Below are 22,083 nucleotides of genomic sequence, written 5' to 3' on the forward strand. Positions count from 1 at the left end.
GGGGTGATGGCTGTCTAATCAACAAAGTGCTCGCTAATGCTTCCTGCCATATTGCTAATTGCTTTCCAGGCACAACTAATCCATGAAATTTCCAATATAAAGAAGCTAATGCAGAGGTGATCAATCAAGAACTGGAGGTGAGGTTTCCTAGAATCGGCAATTAAAGCCAGAATGCCACTGATTCCCAGCTTTTCTGCACCATAAGGAAAATGATTTTTAAGGGCTCATGTCCACAGGTGTTTGTTCACCGCGTATTGCGTGTAATACGCGGTGGATGGAGTCATTGAAGGTCAATGGACTTTCACTGATACATGTGCGTGTAGATTCGCATAAGAAATGGATCGCAGCATGCTCTTTCTCGGTGTACCACGCAGCGCGAGCTACATGCCATTGTATAGGCAGCGAATGCAATACAGTGCATACGTGATCTCTGCCGGCAAACCACATATTTACAAACGCTGGTAAAATGCTGCGGGAACACCCACAGTTCACCGATATGGACATACAGTATTACATTACAATATTCTGGGATTTTCTGTGGGATTACTCAGATCTTATCCATGGTCTTGCAGAAACAGTGGTGATCCAAAATACAGCTAGGTAATCAAACCATAAGTGGTCAGAACAGGAAGGGAATGCTCATTGAATCTTGCTTCAGAATCTGCACCAACTCCGCATCTCATTACTGTCAATGAAATCTATACTGATACTGCGGAATGTCTTTCTGCACACATCTCCTATTCACATACCTGCCAAAAAGCCATGTTTTAGGCAAATTTAGATTGACCTTTTAACTATACAGTAAAGTAGCAGGCATATGCTTCAAGCAAAAAGTCAGATCTGCACCAAAAATCACTTTTGGAGTTCAGTAATGTTCTGTTGTGCAATATGAGAAGGGCACTAAATCTAGTAAGAGAGGTTTTATACAGTAAATGCCTAATTGGGGTATGTTCACACCTGAGTACGCTGCAGATTCCACCTCTGAAAACACCTGAGTGCAGATGAACCTTCTCCCTGAGGTAGGTGTGTGATGCTATTGTGCATGTGCTGCCTGGCTTGCCAAAGCATTAAAGGGAGGGTACTATTTGGGCAGGGCTTGTTCTCCTGCGGTCGTAACAGGGCATGAAATGTGAAAACCATAATGCTGATGCATAACCAAGCCTTCTCCTCTGGCTCCAGGCCCCTGCCTGTTATGGTCATCAGAGGTGGAGACCTTCTGTTCGATCTGGTAGACCGTGCTTTTGGTACTGCTGTCCTTTCTTTGCCCACCTCGGGTACTGTTTTGGGTCTTCCAGTGGCTACTGTGTAAACAAGCTAAAGAGAGAATTTTGGCACTTAATGTAAATCCTTTCCTCATAAAGTTCATCTGGGGCCACGGTAACAAATGGTGTGTAGGCTTCTGCCACTAGGCAGTGGACGCTAGGCAAAATATTGCTGTAGCTGCTTGCAGGGAGTGAGCTACTGTTCAGGAATGGCAGTAGGACGAGTGGCTAAGGAGGCAAAAGTTAGCTCAAAAGCTTAAACACAATCATGAAAAATGGCAAAACCGTAGCTAAGGCCAATAGAGTAATGTGGTGGCGTGGTTTTTTTTTGTTGTTTGTTTTGTTTTTTTTTTCCTCATTAATTTAATTGTGGAACAGATACTACTGCAAGTACAAATACCTGATTTTCTCCCCCTCAATCTTGCCCACTCAATTCACAAAACAATTATAAAGGTACCACAAAAAATGCTGTCGTGAAAATATGACTTTTGTTTTAATGTTTTCAGAATGAATTGGACACCAAATCTAAAGTTCTGAAAGAACAAGAACAAATAATGGCCCAATTGAAGAGAGAAAATGAAATGCTCCAGAAGAAAGTGAGATCTATGGATCTCTTGGCATCCATGGTATGGAGTTTTATACTTGCCGCCATAAAACACGAGGTCTTGTGTAGGCATCTATGTACATAATGGTTGTGGTTTGCAGGAGGACTGTGACAAGCTGTGTGATGAAGTGCTCCAGCTGAAGCAGTCTCTTAGTGATGCCGAAGCAGTGACTCGTGATGCTCAGAGAGAAGCCGCCTTCCTGAGGAGTGAGAATCTGGAGCTGAAAGAGAAGATGGTAAGGGCAGAGCTTTTATATGGATGGCTGCGCAAATGGTGGAATGACATGCTAAACGCAACAAATGAAGCTTTAGAAGAAATAAAATGAGACCTTTCCGTTTTAAAATTAAGTCTGTGGCTAAAAAAAAGAAAAGATTCTTGAAGGGGAAAAAAAACGTCTTTAGGAACAGCCATATTTAAAGGGGTTTTCCAGGGAGAATATTACTGATGACCTATCCTCAAGATGGGTAATGAATAGTTGATCGGCTGGGGTCTGTTGCTCAGGACCCCGACCGATCAGCTGAGCGGGCGCATGCGGTCAGCGCCGCAAATACAGAGGTCGGAGCGGAAGTCTCTGCACCGACCTCTGTGTAGTGGCCGGCGCTTGTAACTGCAGGCATGGCTCGCATTGATTTCAATGAGAAGGTCTGAAAAGGTCTGTGGTGGGAAGGGGTTAAAACGAAGATATCAGATGGTTCAAATAAGGAAAAGTTTGCTTACTACTTGACTTGCAGCATACTCTTGTTTAATAAGGTCATGCCATATGGCCATACTTACTGGTATATCCTTAAAAAAAAAATACAAGGGTGGATCTAGACCCCACATCCCTCAGCATGCAGACAGCCACTTTGCAATACGGAGGAGCATGGCATAGGTTCAAAATACTGCTGAACAGGGGAGCGGGTTAGGATTATACCTACACATAGATAAGGCATGCAAAGGGTACCAGACCAACTTATGCGTGTAGCACACCATGCAGACTTTCAATCTATTGACGCCACATACGATTCAATCTGGCGGCTTGCCCTGCACCTCAGAAGTGAACCACACTGGCATTGCCACACTGGGCTCTCCTGCATGTAAAGCCAGGCTGCTTGCTGCAGAAATAACATATACTGATAAATGAGTTATTAGTTTAAAATTTTCATCCAAATATAGAAGCCTGCAACCCAACATCAAGGGTTTTTGTCCTCTTGCGGGTTCTTTTTAACTGATATATCCTTTTTCTGTGGTGTTTGTAAGGTCATGCCATACCCCAGTATACTACTTGTATCTCAGAGATCTCCCCGCCGGCACCCGAATCTTTTCTCCAGAGCGGGCAGGTACTCACTAAGGACAATGCTCGCTCGAGTAATTGCCCTTAGAGAGTATGCTCGCTCATCTCTACTCCTTAGTCATAACTAATGACTTATGGATAAGGATGTTTCATCCAAAACTGACATGTAAAGTCTGACATTCCATTTATGGACCATTTATTACAGAATTCTGCAGAGCATCCAGTATATCAATCTTTCAGTATGCGGCATTGTTCATCATGCTTACACTAATGGCATTATCAGAGAAATGGTGTAGAAAACAGAAGTTTCCTAATGTTTTTGTTGTGAAAGTAATGACCATTATTGAATTAAAACCTGGTTGCCTTCAACTTGATGCATGCAGATAGACTCCAATGAATGAAAAATGATGCTTTTACTGGATATGTCCTGTAGACTCTCGCCCACAAACACCTTGAACAAACGGTATTTCTGAGTACATGTGTTTTGCGTAGGATGAGCTCGTAATCCACTGTGAAAAACGGGAGAAAGACGCCTCGGGTTATGAAAAGCAACTGGAGAGTGAGAAGTCTAACGCTAAAAGGATGCAGGCTGACTTACAGAAGGAACTGCAGTATGCCTTTAATGAGCTCAATAAGCTCAACGGCCTCCTGGCTGGGAAAGTCCCCAAAGGTTGGTCAACTCGTATATCATATATGCATCTCATTTACATACCCTTCCATTTAATTGATGAGGTTTATTTTGAAAATGTATGTAAAACCGATTTATGGGCACTGTTCTGATGAACAGAATATGGGACATTTAAGGGACTGTGAAACTAGAAACTCGTGACTGCTTACTCCTAGAAACTGCGCCACTTGTTTGTGTGCGGTGTTGCAACTTGGTCAAGTGAATGTAAGTGAGCTGCAGTACCACACACGAACCATGGGCAGGCATGGCGCTGTTTTTGGAAGAGAGCAGCCACGTGTCTTTAATTTCACTTCTGCTGAATGCCATTATCGGGATCACTTAATTTGAAGACATTGGTGTGTGTGTGTGTGTGTGTGTGTGTGTTATAATATAATATATACTGTAATAAGCTTCAAATTAGTAGTGGTTTTCTTGACCACTAATAATGTGAAGCTTATTAACATTAAAGCATTCATGTAGTGAATGAGTATACTAATTCATGTATTAACTGCTTAAAGGGGTTGTCCCGCGCCGAAACGGGTTTTTTTTTTTTTTTAACACCCCCCCCCCCCCCCCCCCCGTTCGGCGCGAGACAACCCCCGATGCAGGGGTTAAAAAAACACACCGGGTAGTACTTACCCGAATCCCGGCGGTCCGGCGTCTTCATACTCACCTGCTGAAGATGGCCGCCGGGATCCTGTCTCTCTGTGGACCGCAGGGCTTCTGTGCGGTCCATTGCCGATTCCAGCCTCCTGATTGGCTGGAATCGGCACGTGACGGGGCGGAGCTACACGGATCCGGCATTCTGCACGAGCTGCCCCATTGAAGACGGCAGAAGACCCGGACTGCGCAAGCGCGACTAATTTAGCCATCGGAGGCCGAAAATTAGTCGGCACCATGGAGACGAGGACGCCAGCAACGGAGCAGGTAAGTATAAAACTTTTGATAACTTCTGTATGGCTCATAATTAATGCACAATGTACATTACAAAGTGCATTAATATGGCCATACAGAAGTGTATAGACCCACTTGCTGCCGCTGGACAACCCCTTTAAGGACATGGTCTATTTTGGCCGTAAGGACACAGATTTTTCTTTTTGGGACTTTCATCTCTTTTTCAAAAGCTGTAACATTTTTTTATTTTTTTCCGTCGACAGTCATATGGCAGCTTGTTTTTTGTATGTCAAACGGGGTTGTTTGTTTTTCTTTTTATTGGTACAGTTTTTAGGTACACAATATATTGTAAAACTTTTATTTTTTGAGAGCAGGGAGAAAATGCATCAATCATGCCACAGTTTTTTAACAGTGTTAATTAGGCAGCATACATGACATGATGATATTTTTTCTGTGTGTTGGTACGATTAGGACTATACTATACTAAGAGTTGTAGTTTGTATTGGTACCATTTTGGGGTACATATGGCTTTTTAGATTAATGACAATGCGGTTTTAACACTTGATTCGTTTGCTAGTCGTGTCGACTTGGATATAGTGGTGGGGCTCTGCAGATAAATTCAGCCTTCCCATGAGACCCATTTGGAAAAAAGAATGGGTAGAACACGTGAAATGGTTTTGTTTATTTAAAAAAAAAAAAGTATAAAACGCCATCAACATATTTAAATTCATTCATAAAAGTGTTAGAGAATATTCTTGTCTGTACTAAAGGCGCTTGCTTTGTAATTTCTTGGTGGAAATGGTCAAAGAATGAAAAAGACAAAGATTCCCTTAATGCCCACCCCAACAGTTTAGGACAAGCTCAGTTCTGCAAGATAAAATTACTGGTTTGGGGCAAACGGATCTTGTTTTACTTCAGAAGGCTTTAGGTCCCGTTCTCAGAGCTATTGACATGCTTTTGGACGTATTTTAAGGCTGGATTCAGACGAACGTATATCGGCTCGGTTTTCACGCCCAGCCGATATACGGTGTCTCTCTCTGCAGGGGGTGGGGAGCCTGGAAGAGTCAGGAGCAGTGCTCTGAGCTCCCGCCCCCCTCTGCTTCCTCTCCGCCCCTCTGCACTATTTGCAATCGGGAGAGGCGGGGCTAATTCTCGGAACCTAGCCCCGCCCCCATCATGCCTCCTTTCATTGCAAATAGTGCAGAGGGCCGGAGAGGAGGCAGAGAGGGGGCGGGAGCTCAGTTCCTGCTCCTGGCTCTTCCATTCCCCCCCTCCTGCAGATGAGGACACCGTATATCGGCTCTGCGTTAAAATCGAGCCGATATATGGTCGTCTGAATCTACCCTAAAGCTGAGATTCTTTGCTCTGAAATGACACGACGCATGTTAGTAAAAGATTTTTTTTTTTTTTTGCTGCTGCTGCTTCTCTGTTCACTTTGAAACTGATAAAATCTATCTTGGTAGACGAGACCGAATAACAGCACACTGACATGTCAGATTACCTGCAGTCCGTAGAAGCCTATAAAGAAGGGAGGAAGACCCAAGTGAGAATTAGCTATGCTGTTATGTATGGCAGCTTCCGAATTCACAGCTACACTGCTCAGTACTTCTCAGCAATGTCTTCTATGGCTGCTGCTGCTTCTTTGTATATGAGAGCTGAATGAAGAACATGATCTTCTCTTCTGTGGGCAACCTATGAGAGGCAACATAGCAGCTAGTCTCCACCCACGAGCTCAAGGAAAACTGAGAAATGAAGATGGAATTTGCAGAGAGGAAAACAGTTGATAACTGCAGGATACAAGTTTTATAAGGATTTCACCATCATCACGATACGTCTGCTTGTTCTGTAAAGGTTAAGTATGTGTTAAGCACCAAACTAGGCCATGTCCTTACAGGGTTACATCAGGGTTAAATATTTGATTGTAAGTGCAAATCTATAATCCACAATTGATCCCTTATTGATGATGACTAATGCTCCTATCTGCACATGTAAATGAGCCTTTTAATCTCCCGAAAGAATGTTGGGGTGCTGAGTGCAATCTTCTCTGCCACAAGACATCCTTTCTCATAATGTTCCAGAATTGGATGTACTAGTCCTTCTTTGTATTGTTTGCAGAACTCCTATCTCATGTTGAGCTTGATAAGAAGGTTGCAGATTATTCAAAGCAGTTGAACGAACTTTTGGAGGAAAAGAAAACCATGGAGCAGGAAATTGCCAGCTTGTTGGAATACAAATCTTTACCTGGTGAAATAGAAAACCTTAAAGATCAGGTGACTTTTACAACTTATGGTTTATATTTTATTTTGTGGATGAACAGTGTTAAAAAGGTACCTTTTTAGCTTTAGCTGTTTAAACCATAAAGGTGCACGTGCAAAGGGGTTTATATTGAGGACCACTCCTGTCTATACTCCCCTTTTAAGGACCTACAGATGATGCAAGGGGGAAATGACACAATTTAGGACTCCTTCTCATGAGCCAGAAATGAACGCTGCTCTGTAAGAATGACTCCTCCTTGGGCGGGAACAGCTGCCGTGTAATGGCACATTCCCTTTACAGTGGCTGAAATGTCCGTCTGGCTGCAGCTTCCCACTGCAGAATTAGTTTGCCGGGAGTTGCACGCATGGCTCCACTCTGGCGGAGGTTGTCTAATGTAATGTTGGGTGCGTTCAGATAAGAAACTAGAACAGAATTTACAAGTTATTAAAGGGATTTACCAAGATGGCCATCGCCTATCCATAGGATAGGTGATAAGTCTGATCGTGGTGGTCTCGCCGCTGAGACGTTCACTGATCCCGAGAATTTGTTATAGCATGTCTTATGAATAGAGATGAGCGAGCGTACTCGCTAAGGCAAACTACTCGAGCTGCTCACCACCCCCCGGCCAGCACTCGAATCTTTAGAGACGATCGGGCAGGTACTCGCATAAGACACTACTCGCTCGTAGTTTGCCTTGGCGAGTACGCTCGCTCATCTCTACTTATGAATATGCAATAAATGCTTTGCCTCAGCATAAAGATGTGAGAATATCTTTAGAATGGCTTCATGTGGAACCCCTTGCAGTCAGACTTCTTTTTTCAATCCGCAATAAAGAGTTGCTGTCATTATAATTACGACACAACTGTCATTCATACAGCTTTTCCGCTTACAAGAAGAGGCGCTTCAGAATGCGACTGTACATGAGGAACTCCTTCAGAAGACGGAAGAACTTGAACAGGGACAGATTAGTCAGAAAGAGGAGATAAGTAATCTAATGAAGACTGTGATGGAAGCTGAGTCTACGCTGGAGTCATGGCAAAATGAAAAGCGAGAAACTGAGCAACTTCTTACTACTCTGCAGCAGCAAATGGATGAGATTACTGGAGAGCGAGATGAACTCAGGGCCACAAAGGAAAGCTTGACCTTGGAAATGGCGTCTCTTAAAGTAAGTGTGTTCAAATATTGTATAATGGATGTAAATGGCCGTATCACAAATGGAATTTTTTTTAATTTTTTTAAGGAAATGTTCGTCTTCCTATAATTGATTCATTAGTTCGTGCTCCAGACCCCCAAGTAATGTGGTGTTTTTTAAATGGTTGCTTAGAAATGCCATGTGACATCGGATTCCTATGTAGGTTCAATGGTGTCGCTTACTGTGAGGGAAAGGAAACTGTCAGAATGCATGGCATATTTATTATGGAGATAAGTGGGTGTTTGTATACAAATGGGTCACTGTCATTTGCTGAAACACTTTTTTTTTTTTTTAGTTTTAGATTCTTAAAAAATCCAAACAAGCAGCACCGCTTCTTGCTTTCTGAACCACCATGAGTCCTAGCTCATGGATTCCAACTATTGTTGATCTTCAAATTAAATTGAAGGTGGAATACCTCCCTGAGTTATAAAGACGGGCAACATTCCGACTGTGTATATAGCTTGTTACTGAAATAACCATTTTGCTGTTGAACATGGATACTTGAGAATGAAGAGCCTATGCAAACCCAACTCATGTGGAATGATGTGTTTGATAACTTGCAGGACGTGGAAGCAGAGCTCCTCTCCTTGCGGAATGAGAAATTAAACCTTGAGGAGAAGCTTTTCAGTCTACAGCAACACATTGATATGATGACAAGTGAAAGAGATGAGCTGAAGGCTACACTTCAGAGCCTAGTGTCAGAAAGAGACCAGCTGAAGGAAGACCTTAGAGAGAACGTAGAGATGGTAAGTATGAAATCCGTGGGTTTTCTTTTGCTGCAAGTTCCCCAACAGAATTTATAAATTGTTTCTGAATATTCTTGTTTCTTCCCCCTTATAGTCTATTGAAACTCAAGATGACCTTAGACAGGCACTACATGACCTTCAGCAGCAGAGACAGAGGGTAGAAGAGCTAACATCTCAGATTGCATCTCTAGAACAAAAGGTATGGTACATTGCACAATTGATACTGCATTTGTATCTTGAACCATCCATAGTGCACGGATCTTATTTGTGGTTTTTCACTGAAGAATATTTATGGAGATGGTCATAATTCGTAAAGCTTAAATGGATAGTTTACAAAACTAACATAATGGCTGTTATCTGCAGCCTGTAAGAAACCAACCCTAGAATATAACTAGGATGGATTGATGAGAGCGAAGAAGGGGCAGGGGTGTTTGGTGTGGAGCTGCAGAGGTAGAACCTAAGACCACACTCTTCCTTCAACTCCAACCCCTCTTCTTCTCTCAACAACCTATACTGGTTAAATTCTAGGATGTGATTCTTAGTTTGCAGATGGTGGCCATTTTGTTCATTTGGGAGACTATTTTAACGTCTGTCACGATGAACAAAACTGGAACATAACCGTGCCCCAGAAATGAGTCCCTCTCTACAAGCTGAAAGCAAGGCCTTAACAACATTTGAAACCTTAATATAGGTGAGGAACTATAACGATTGGTAGTGTTAGACACAGCCTCTCCTGTCAAGAAGCTGGTGTGTGTGTTTCTTTCCCCGCCTCCCCAAGTTTCTCCTATCTGATCTCTTTAAAAGTTATGGAAACCTTTCTCCTCTGTTGCCTTAGGGAACATTGCTTAGACTGTGAGTATAGCTACTGCCACTAGTAGATGGACACTAAACAAATAGTGTTGGCTCCTCCTATTAGCTATACCTTTCCTGCAGGCACCAAGCTAATCAGTTTTAGCTTAGTGTTTGTAGGAGGCAGACTTCTGTTACCTGTCTTCAATGCTTATCTTTCTGGATTTGGGAGTACAAGGCTGGCACTGGACTCTCCCTTTTAACCCAACAAAGCAGGCGAACAGACTGGAATTAACTAGTCTGTTGTCAGCCTGACCCTCAGACAAGGTGGCACAGCATGGTCAACCCGTCACTTGCAGTGACTACCTATTGGAGGACTCCTTTCCTACCCATAGCCAGGCAAGCACAGGGGTGTGCACTGCTGGAGTATCAGAGCTGTTCGGTGGAAAGGTGCTTCTTTTCTACTCTGGAAAGTGGGAGGCTTGGCAGTGTAGCTTGCCAACAGCACTTGGGAGGTGGCTGGGACTGTTTAACCTGGGTCTGTCACCCATGCGCTGGTATTTCTTGTGGGGCCTGTGGGTGCCAGCTCACCCACACAGCACCACTGGTCTGCACTTCTGGAGTGGGACTTGTTGCACGCTACAGGAAGCCGTGCACATGTCTTCCTGCACATGCCACTGCTTTTCACACTTGTACGGCCTTCGTCGCTAATTGAGGCTTTGGCCTAGCTTAGCTGCAGCACTTTCGGTAACGTGAGCCATGATATTGCTGTGGTCCACTCACAGCTTGCTCTGGTAGGAGGAGGGCTTTCTGCTTTCCCTTCTATCCTCCTCCAGCGTGCCCAGTATCGGACTTCCTATTGGCTCCCACCTCTTCTGACACAGCCCACCTGCCTGCTGAGACCAGTGGTGCCTCGGGCGTGCTCCTCGCACATCTAGCGACTGGCACTTCAGGAACCAGGTAAGCTCTGCCTGGTGGCTAGCTCATTTTCCGGATTGCTCCTCCTGCAGTGCCCTTAGCAGTACACCATTTACGGGTTGCTCGGACTACTGTCTGCAAACCCGATTCCAGACAAGGCCTAGCGTGAGCCACACATTTTGATCGCGCTGCAGTACCAAATCCATAGACTTTGCTCCTGTCCAGCCCTCATCAACTGCTAAACCGAAATGGGCACGCTCTCTTTTGAGCGGTGCCAGACCTTACTAAAGCGCTCATAGACGGGCTGGAGCGTACTATTTGTCAAGTGTGTTTGATGAAGAATTTGCCACTCAATGTCTCTTATAGTAGGTCACAGAAATGGGCTAGGCCTCCTTGCTCGAGGCAAACTTCTAGCTCCCCCACATCGCTATCTTCTCAAATCACTGCGGCAATGTGTTCGAATCTCACTCCCAGTGACAATTCAATCTGAAGGCAAGCTTTTAGTATCTCTCTGATTGTGACTTGGAGGAGGAACAGGCATCTAGGCTCTCTCTCTCTGGTTGCTAGCCTTCATCCGTGGAAGCCTTTTCTTTTATATGCCTGAAGCATCTTCCAAAGGTCTTTCCCGCTCATTCAGAATTTTGAGGTGGTGTTTGGTTTGAAGCATTAGTCAAAGAATGGAACCTTCCTGACAGTGTTTAAACATGTAACCTTTTATAGAAGACTTAGTTAAGTGGTCATGTTCCCCAGTAGTGGATGTCCTTTTAAGCATCTCTTGCCATTGTGACTCTTCAATAGGGGCCTATGTCTCCTTCCCATTTTCTTTCATGAGTAAAGCTTGTCTAGCTCCATAACTCTCATGTTGTTCCAAATAGGTGTATACTGTGTATTGTCTTTTATCTCCACTATATCCCTAATCTTCCAAACAGTGTCCACCTTGGCGTCCCCGAAACGGTCCTCCAAGTCCACCTCTACTAAATCCTTCGCATCAAGGGTGGCTCCCTACCCAAACCATGCGGGGTGGTGGTTTGGGAGGGGGGGGGGGAGCAGAGTTTATCTTTCCCTATTAAAGAAAGCCTGGATCACCCACACCTCAGACTCCGGGGTTCAAGAACCCCCTGAATCACTGCTTCAGAATTCCGCTGTCTTTCAAAGACCAATTCTTTGGCTCGCGATTCACACTTTGTCAATCCAGAGTGTAATAGGCCCTTTTTAACCGTTGCAAAATCTGGACTTTCTGGGTCTTTTCTTTGACACAGCACATACTTGGGTCCTACAGGAATTACATCTCCTTGGGGGACAGGTATGCTCCCTGCAATCTCAGACTCTTGTGACCATCCGTCACTGGATAAGAATTCTGTGCCATGATGGTAGTCTTTATCGAGGCGATACTGTTCAGCCAGTTTCATACCTGGGCCATTCTCTCAGTGGGACAAATCTGTGGACTGTCTGGATCGTTGGGTCCGCCTGACTCGCCAACTTCAGCACTCCCTTCTCTGGTGGTTGGACTCTCTACAAGTCAGCCTGGGGTGCTTTTTTCAGACTCTCTGCTGGCAGGTACTCTTCATGAACGCCAGACTTCTCGACTGGGCGGGGGGAGGGTACACTGCAGAAGCTCACAGTCCAAGACACTTGGACAGTAAGGGAACTGACTTTTCGGATAAATGTTCGAACTATGGGAAACTCTTCTGTTACTTCAGCACTTTGCTCCCTAGCTAATGGGTCTCCTCAATTGGGTCCAAACTAAGAATTTGACATAAATCTTCAAGACTGGACCCGCAGCTCAGCAGTCATGGCAGAGGGGCAGCGAAAATCCTTTCATAGGCTGTAGATCACCTCCCAGCGCTCTTGGCAGTCCACATTTCAGGCATGGACAATTGGATAGCTGATTTTTTAAACAGGAAGACAGTTGACCTGGGAGAATGGGAGTTATATCCCCAAGTGCTCCAAACAGACTTCCGTATGACTCCTCTTTTGGACAATCCCATGGCGTCCAGAATGAACCACAAACTCCCAAACTTTGTATCCAGGACTCGGGATCCTCAGGCCCGAGCCATGGTTGCTCTTGTAATTTTCTGTCTCATTCCTTGACTTCTCAAGAAGCTCAAGATGGAATGCCTCCCTGTGATTCTCATCGCTCCAGACTGGTCTCACCTGGCAAGGTTTGCAGAACTTGTTGACAATCCATGGCACCTTTCCCTTTGATAAGGTCTTCTCTTACAGGAACCCCTCTTCCAGCTGAGTCTGTCCATGCTTTGTTTAATGGTGTGGCTGTTAAAGCAGCGGTCCTGAGAGCTTGTGGGTTTGCGGAACATGTCATTCAGACCATGATGAAGGCTAGGAAGCCCTCCTCTTCCAGGGTTTACCATCCAATGCTTTTCACTAACTCTCCTCCTGTCCTCTTCTGCAGCAAGGTCTGGACATGGGGTTGGGCCTCAGCTCTCTTAAGGGTCAGGTGTCTACGTTGTTCATTCTGTTTAAATGCCTCATGCCTGCTAAGCTCGCCATCCGTAGTTTTTTTTTGTTTGTTTGTTTTTTACAGCCTTCCACATTACCAAAGACATCGCACTCATTATGGCTCTTAACCCCCCATTCAAGTCCATGCACTATCCACAAATTGGATTTGGTTCGAGCCTTGAAAACATGCCTCTCCTGGACGTTTTCCTTCAGACAATCTGAATGTTTGTGATCCCTGATGGTCCGCAGCATGGCCTGAAGGCTTCCAATGCCGTTATTTCTTGCTGAATCAGATCAGCAGTAGCAGAGGCTTACTGTTAGAAGGGCCAGTAGCCTTCCTTCCGGATTACTGCTCATTTGACTTGCAGTGGCTACTGTTTGGGCGACTTGCCACAGTGCTCCTGCGCTTCAAGTGTGAGGCCGCCATTTGGTCCTCTACACAACTTCTCCAAAATCTATCGGGTGCACACTTATGCATCTGCAGATGCTTCTCTCGTTTGAAGAGTATTGCATGCGGCCAACAACTCACCGCATGGTTACTATATACCTTTCCCCAGCAGAAAGTATGGACTGTCCCCTGGTCTAAGTAGTGTCCCCCCAGTGCAACGGGCGCAAAAAAAAAAATTTTTGGTACTCGCCATAAAACTATTTCTGATCATGTTCATTGGGGTACACCGCACCCGCCCACTTTGATGCTGAAGTTTTCATGATTTTTATTCTCCCTGTTGGGATTCTTTCTGGAGTTCACATGGTTCTGGCTGTGCTTGCGGTATTAAATGTTTTTAACATATATTATTTACTTTGTTTTCTCTCATATCCTACTTGGCTGTTCCTACTGCTTGCATGCAAGCTGATTAGCTTGGTGCCTGCAGGATGAGTATAGCTTGTAGGACGAGCTAAAACATTTATTATTGTCCGCCTCCTATTAGCAGTAGCTATACCCACGGTCTAAGCAGTGCCTCACAATGAATGTGATTTTTATAGCAAGTAGCAAAATCTTGTTTTGTGCATGAAAAAAATCAGTACATACCATGTGAAGTCCCTGCAGGGGAAAAGTGTCTGTGTCTGTGTCATGCATTTTAGCCTAATACATGCTTTGCAGGCTTTCCTACATGCAAGGTTTAGCTTCGGGGGCATTCGTGCACTGATTTTAGCTGATCTTTCTCTTGAACATGCACAAGCTCACCTCTCCCTCCCTTCTTTCATAGGCTGTGTATCATAACGGTGCCCCTTCATAGCTGTAAAGCACTGAATTGCTACAGCCCTAGTCGTTTCAGGGGTGTTGTCAGACGGCACCACATTAGCAGTTAGTCTGTCTCTCTTTTTGCAGCGCTGCGTCAGAATGCTTAGTTTGACTGCATACCTGCCTACATGTATTGGATGATTAGAACGGTCTCCCTACAAAAAGTAAAACTAAGGTTGTACTTGCACCTGGCAATATTTTTTGCTTTCATTCACCTTTTTTTCCCCAATTTTAGTCTTCCAGAATGCAGGAAGAGCTACAGAGATGTCAAGAGGAATTACAACAGCAGATCATTTTGGTTAATAATCTCAGAATGGAAGATTCCATCACTAGCTCTAAAGAAAAGGAAGCAACTGACTTTATACCATCACTTGAAGAAAAGGTTAGTCTTTTTTTTTTTTTTATATGCCATTGATTCAAGGACATTAAAAAAAACAATGGCTAAGGGCCCTTTTACACAAAATGACTGTGGGGCGCAGAAGCGCCTGACAGGCATCCTAGCAATAATGGCTCCTGTGCTTCCACACGATCGATCAGGGCTCAGTGAATGGAGGCTGAGCGAGCCGGCGATTCTTTCGTCCTGCTTCAATTCACCGTAAACGGGAAGTCGTTCTTAGATAAATGACTGCTTGTCATTCGGATCATTCAGGTATAATTCATTTGTTCAGATCATCCAGACCTTTACACGGACAACGATCGTTCAGATTGCCACCATCCAGCGAGAATCTGAATGATAGTCGTTCAGTGTAAAATGGCCCTAAGTGAGTGACTGGTACAAAAGGAGAGAGGGCCCCACCCACGAGGGCTTGCAAACTGCATATGACCAGCTTTACTTAGTTGCTGCAATAAGATTTTGTAGCTTTTTATATCTTTTGTTTTAGTGTGCTGCTTTTTCAGTGAATGCAATATACTGACTGTTTAGAAAATGGTCTCTCTACTCTTGTAGGTTCTCAGCTTACAAGACAAGTTCCTGGAGACCAACGCTGAGTATGAACAACTTGCTCAAAACAAAGAAAAACTTGAGCAGGAAAAGAACCTTTTAAGCTGTCAAATTGAAGGCCTTACGAAGGATATGAAGGAAACGCAGTCAAGCCTTGAGTCCTTACTAAATGAAAAACTTGAAGCGCAAAGGCAACTTCTTGATCTTCAACAGCAAATGGAAACCCTGCAAGAGCAGAATCATCTGAAAGACGCACAGCAAAAAAGCATCTCCGCAATAGACCAAGGAAGTCAGGTAGAAAATAATGACCAGGTATTTGAATTTCAGCAGGAAATGTGTACTTTAGCAACTCCCTCCACCCCCTCCCCCCTTCTCAATTGTTCCAATACACTTTAAAATACACTTCATGAGTAGTCTTTAGAGATGAGCGAGTATACTCGCTAAGGCACATTATTCGAGCGAGTAGTGCCTTAGCCGAGTATCTCCCCGCTCGTCTCTAAAGATTAGGGGGGGGGGGGGGGGGGGGAGAGCGGGGAGGAACCGAGTAATGTGCCTTAGCGAGTATACTCGCTCATCTCTATTAGTCTTCTTTCTAAAAAAAAAAAAAATTATTTTCAGTGTGTTATTTTCAAGATATCTACTTGCAAATTTGCTTGACTTCTATATATGTATGAAGCAATAGAGAAATGTCTTAAGTCCACATAATCCTATTGTGCAGATATTTGCTCAAAACCTCAAGTATATTTATAACTTTTTTTTTTCTTAATACGTAGGCTTCCCACTTTGAAAATTACCTTGAGCAAAAAACTATTAAATGTTCTTGCAAGGACCTTGTACAGTCCAACCTTACCATAAATGATGATTTAGAACTAGAGAGCATGAATTTGAACAACAGTGAGGCAGATGATGAGAAGAAGATAAATCAACTTGGAGTGGAACTTGTCACTGAAGAGTTGAAAAATCTGAAGGCGGCACAACAGCTGCTTGAATCAGAAAGGGACCAACTCAAAGAACAGCTGGAGAAGAATATTGAGAAGGTAAAGTATCTTTGAGGTTGCTTTACATATACTTTGCTAACAGCTGAAGGCATTGTATAATGAAGACCACTTCTGTCTGTTTCTTTTGGGACATATGGACATTGTAAGGAGGGGGGACTGAATTTGGGGCCCCTTTCATGACCAAAGCAGAGAACTGCATTGTAAGAGCGATTCCCGCTTGGGCAGGAACTGCGAGCGTGTAATGCTACATTTCCCCTGCAGCGGTTGCAATGTGTGGCTGCAGGTTTCCTGAGAGCTACACCCATGGCTCTACTCTAAGGGGTGTTATGGAACGTTCCATGTAATGTTGGACATGGTTTTTAATCAAAAACTATAAAATTGAATGGGTTAATAACCTTAGGAAATGGATATAGAAGCCTTACGTTGAATTAGAAGGGCTCACACTTGCTCAGCTGTTTACGTAACACCCATACACCATAATGGACTGAGCTGTGCTCATCACCAGCCAGCTCTATTCTTGCATGCACCGCTGGTCATGGGACCTTTTCTTTCTGAGTACCGTTTCACTTCTGCGATCTGTCCGTTTATCATTTATAATATGAATATGCCATAAATACCTGTCATCATCATAAAGATGTGAGAATATCTTCATAATGGCTTCATCCAGAGACCTTTGCTGTAAGATGCAGTTTTAAATCTGCAATAAAAGTTGCTGTCATATTCGCCATTCACACAACTGTCATTCATACAGCTTTCCCGCTTACAAGAAGAGGGGCTTCAGAATGCGAATGTACATGAGGAGCTCCTTCAGAAGACGGAAGAACTTGAACAGGGACAGATTAGTCAGAAAGAGGAGATAAGTAATCTGATGAAGACTGTGATGGAAGCTGAGTCTACGCTGGAGTCCTTGCAAAATGAAAAACGAGAAACTGAGCAACTTCTTACTAATCTGCAGCAGCAAATGAATGAGATTACTGGAGAGCGAGATGAACTCAGGGCCACAAAGGAAAGCTTAATTTTGGAAATGGTGTCTCTTAAGGTAAGTGGCTTTGTATAATTACACGTGCAACCCATGTAGATGGTTATACAATTTAATTTGAGGTAATCTAATAGAAAGGCAGGTGTACATGTGGCTTGTAGTTTCATTTATTAATAGTGTGTAAATGAATGGCTTTACCTCAAATAGATGTACTTTTAAATTAAAAGTTTCTATGGTAATTATTCATTAGTGCATGCTTCAGACCTTCAAGTATTTAACCCTTTCCAATCCACTGTCTGACGTCTAAAGACATTATGATTTAAGGCTGTGCAGCTCCGATGTTGGAAGACGTCCGTCGGGGTTCTCTTACTGTATATTACCAGCCTCTCTGCTGTCAGAGCCTGGACAGCGTGTCACCTCATGCAGTACTGGCTTTAGCCAGCAGATAGTGCCAGGATACACATTGGATTGGAAAGGGTTAACTTTGTTTTATACTTTTAAATAGTTGCTTAGGAATAGCATGTGACCTCAGATTTCTATGCAAGTTCAATGGCGTTACTGAAGGAAAGGAGATGGTGTCCAAGTGGATAGGAGGGGGGGGGGTTAATATGGGGATAATAAGGGGTATGTTAGGATAGAAATGGACCACTGTATCTGCTAAAACACCTCTTCAGGGTTTGATGTCTTTAAATGTCCAAATAAGCAGAACTCCTTGCTTTGTGAATAAGTGAATCGTAGCTCATGGATGCCAATGCTTTATCATAAGATAAATTTTAGGTGGAACCCCACCTCGAGCTAAAAGTACGGACACTGGTATAGCTTGTGTTGCAAATTTATTTTATTTTTTTTGCAATTTTTAAGAATATGCAAACGAATCGGCAAAGGATACCTGAAAATGAAGACTCTATGCAGGCCCAACCCATGTGTAGTCATATGTTACACGGCAACTTTCAGGACGTGGAAGCAGAGCTCCTCTCCTTGCGGAATGAGAAATTAAACCTTGAGGAGAAGCTCTTCAGTCTACAGCAACACACTGACATGATGACAAGCGAAAGAGATGAGATGAAGGCTACACTTTCCCGCTTACAAGAAGAGGCGCTTCAGAATGCGAATGTACATCAGGAACTCCTTCAGAAGACGGAAGAACTTGAACAGGGACAGATTAGTCAGAAAGAGGAGATAAGTAATCTGATGAAGACTGTGATGGAAGCTGAGTCTACGCTGGAGTCCTTGCAAAATGAAAAGCGAGAAACTGAGCAACTTCTTACTACTCTGCAGCAGCAAATGGATGAGATTACTGGAGAGCGAGATGAACTCAGGGCCACAAAGGAAAGCTTAACTTTGGAAATGGTGTCTCTTAAGGTAAGTGGCTTTGTATAATTACACGTGCAACCCATGTAGATAGTTATACAATTTAATTTGAGGTAATCTAATAGAAAGGCAGGTGTACATGTGGCTTGTAGGTTTATTTATTAATAGTGTGTAAATGAATGGCTTTACCTCAAATAGATGTACTTTTAAATTAAAAGTTTTTATGGTAATTATTCATTAGTGCATGCTTCAGACCTTCAAGTATTTAACCCTTTCCAATCCACTGTCTGACGTCTAAAGACATTATGATTTAAGGCTGTGCAGCTCCGATGTTGGAAGACGTCCGTCGGGGTTCTCTTACTGTATATTACCAGCCTCTCTGCTGTCAGAGCCTAGACAGCGTGTCACCTCATGTAGTACTGGCTTTAGCCAGCAGATAGTGCCAGGATACACATTGGATTGGAAAGGGTTAACTTTGTTTTATACTTTTAAATAGTTGCTTAGGAATAGCATGTGACATCAGATTTCTATGCAAGTTCAATGGCGTTACTGAGGGAAAGGAGATGGTGTCCAAGTGGATAGGAGGGGGAGGGGGGGTTAATATGGGGATAATAAGGGGGTGTTAGGATAGAAATGGACCACTATCTGCTACAACACCTCTTCGGGGTTTGATGTCTTTAAATGTCCAAATAAGCAGAACTCCTTGCTTTGTGAATAAGTGAATCGTAGCTCATGGATGCCAATGCTTTATCATAAGATAAGTTTTAGGTGAAACCCCATCCCGAGCTATAAGGACAGACAACATTCCCACTGGTATAGCTTGTGTTGCAAATTTATTTTATTTTTTGCATTTTAAGAATATGGAAACGAATCAGCAAAGGATACCTGAAAATGAAGACTCTATGCAGGCCCAACCCATGTGTAGTCACATGTTAGATGAGAACTGTCAGGACGTGGAAGCAGAGCTCCTCTCCTTGCGGAATGAGAAATTAAACCTTGAGGAGAAGCTCTTCAGTCTACAGCAACACACTGACATGATGACAAGCGAAAGAGATGAGCTGAAGGCTACACTTTCCCACTTACAAGAAGAGGCGCTTCAGAATGCGACCGTACATCAGGAACTCCTTCAGAAGAATGAAGAACTTGAACAGGGACAGATTAGTCAGAAAGAGGAGATAAGTAATCTGATGAAGACTGTGATGGAAGCTGAGTCTACGCTGGAGTCCTTGCAAAATAAAAAACGAGAAACTGAGCAACTTCTTACTACTCTGCAACAGCAAATGGATGAGATTACTGGAGAGCGAGATGAACTCAGGGCCACAAAGGAAAGCTTGACCTTGGAAATGGCGTCTCTTAAGGTAAGTGTGTGCGTATGTGTGTTCAAATATTGTATAATGGATGTGATTGGCCGTATCACAAATGGAAAGTGTGTTTTTTTTTTTTGTTTGTTTTTTTTTGTTTGTTTTTTAACCCCTTAGTGATCATCCCATAGTGTTTTTATGTCCTAGCAAAGTTGGCTTTAATCCCTGACGACGTGAAAACATGCTTCCTGCAGGGATTAAAGCCACATGGGCTATGAATGTGACAGCTCCATGCTGTCTGTGCCTGCAGGTAGCAGACAGCCTGGAGCTGTCATCCCGGGCTGCAGAGAGTCCTTCCTGACAATGCGATCGGCGCTATCCAATGGATAATGCATTAAAGTGCAAAAAAGTTTTTAAAAAATTAAAGATTCAGCTGCCCTCATTTATCAGATCCATGGGGGCAGCTGAGATTACTCACCCCCGTCCTCCGCGCTGTACCCTGCTGATCTGGTCCTCCAGACGAATGACGTCACGCGCATGCGCAGAAGCCCAGGAGCCTCGGCAAATTTAAAATCTGGCTCCCCACTCCTGAAGGTAGCCGGGAACGAGGAGATGTCAATGGGGACCGCGGTGAGCAGTCCCCGGGCTCGTGATCGCCGCTATCCAATGGATAGCGGCGATCACAAAAAAGTTTTTAAAAGTGCAAGTTTCACCTTCCCTCATCAATTCCATGGGGGGAGGTGAAAATACTCACCCCGGGTCCTCCGCGATGTCCCAGTCTTCCAGGACCTGAACTCCCCTTCTGCGCATGCGCACCCAATGTCATTCATCGGGCGCGTGCACAGAGGGGCTTGCACCCCAGGAAATTTAAAATCCCTCTGCTCCTGGCTACCATGTGTAACCAGGAGCAGAGGGATGTCACCAGGGACATGATCACTGTTATCCAATGAATAACAGTGATCATTTAAAGTAAAAAAAAAAAGTGTAAAAAAAAAAAGCCAGGCGAAAAAAAAGTTTAAAAAGCTTACATTTCATCTCCCCTCATGGATCATATCCGCGAGGGAGGATGAAATGACGTACCTAAGGCCCCTGGATTTTTCTGCGGACCTTACCCCAGCTTCTGCGCGCACACCCTTCACCAAAATGGCAGACTCATGCGCAAAATCCGTGGATTGCCAGGGTAATTTAAATTTTCCCTACTCCTGGCTAGAAAGCTTAGCCAAGAGCCTGGAGATTTCACGGGGGGCCGCGGTAAGCGGTTCCTGATCACGTGTTCACCGTTATCCAATGGATAACGGCAATCACTTAAAAGTAAAAAAAAAAATTTGAAATTTCAGCTCCCCTCACCAATGCGATCGGTGAGAGGAGATGAAACTTTTTACTGGAGGCCTCCGTATTTGATCCCCGACATGATCCTCCTCCGTGAACCTTCCTAGATTCCTTTAAAAACTGTGGGATCAAAATACGCAGTACACCCCAAGATAAATTCGTTAAGGAGTCTAGTTTTCAAAATGGGGTAATTTTGTGGGGGTTCTCTATGGTTTTGGCCGCTCAAGAGCTCTGCAAGTGTGCTATGGAGCCTAAAAGGTCTTCAAGCAAAATTTCTGTTCTGAAAGACACAGACTACTCCTTTCATGTTCGGCACCCGACATAAGATTAGGGCCATAATGGGTATGTTTCTGAACACAGGACAAACAAGAGTATCCATTTTGGGGTGTAAATCCTCATTTTCATGTGCCCTATAGAAAAAAAAAAATGTCATTTAAATTGACATATTTGCAAAAATATGAAATTTTACTTTTTCCTCTCTAAATTGAATTAATTCCTGAAAAAAAACCTGTGGCGTTAATACTCCCGACCCCCCCCCCCCCCCTTCCTCAGTGAATACATTAAGGGCGTGTAGTTTTTAAAATCAGGTCATTTGTGGGGGTATCTATCATTCTGACACCTATGAGCCTTTACAATCTTGGCTTGGTGTAGGAAAACAAAGTTTTCCTCAAAATGCTGAAAAGTAATGTTACATTTGTACGTCTCCTAAATGGTTAAAAAAAACACACGTTTTTCAAATGTGCATTCAGAATAAAGTAAACCGATGGAAATATATAACTTAGCAAAAATCTGTACAGCATGTTTGCACATATTTGATATATTACAATTGAATGTGAAAAAAATATTTTTTTTCAAAATTTTCCCAATATTGGCACTTTTCATAAATATACACAAATTCTATCAGACTATTTTCACCACCTAAA

General features: G+C 43.6%; 1 pseudogene; it reads left to right on the plus strand.

Annotated features, from left to right (window-relative positions):
• The window catches only part of LOC136572917 (centromere-associated protein E-like), a 72,724-nt pseudogene that overhangs the window by 27,067 nt on the left and 23,574 nt on the right, over positions 1 to 22,083 (plus strand).

The sequence above is a fragment of the Eleutherodactylus coqui genome, chromosome 7 (genome assembly GCF_035609145.1).
Source record: "Eleutherodactylus coqui strain aEleCoq1 chromosome 7, aEleCoq1.hap1, whole genome shotgun sequence".
Classification (NCBI taxonomy): domain Eukaryota; kingdom Metazoa; phylum Chordata; class Amphibia; order Anura; family Eleutherodactylidae; genus Eleutherodactylus; species Eleutherodactylus coqui.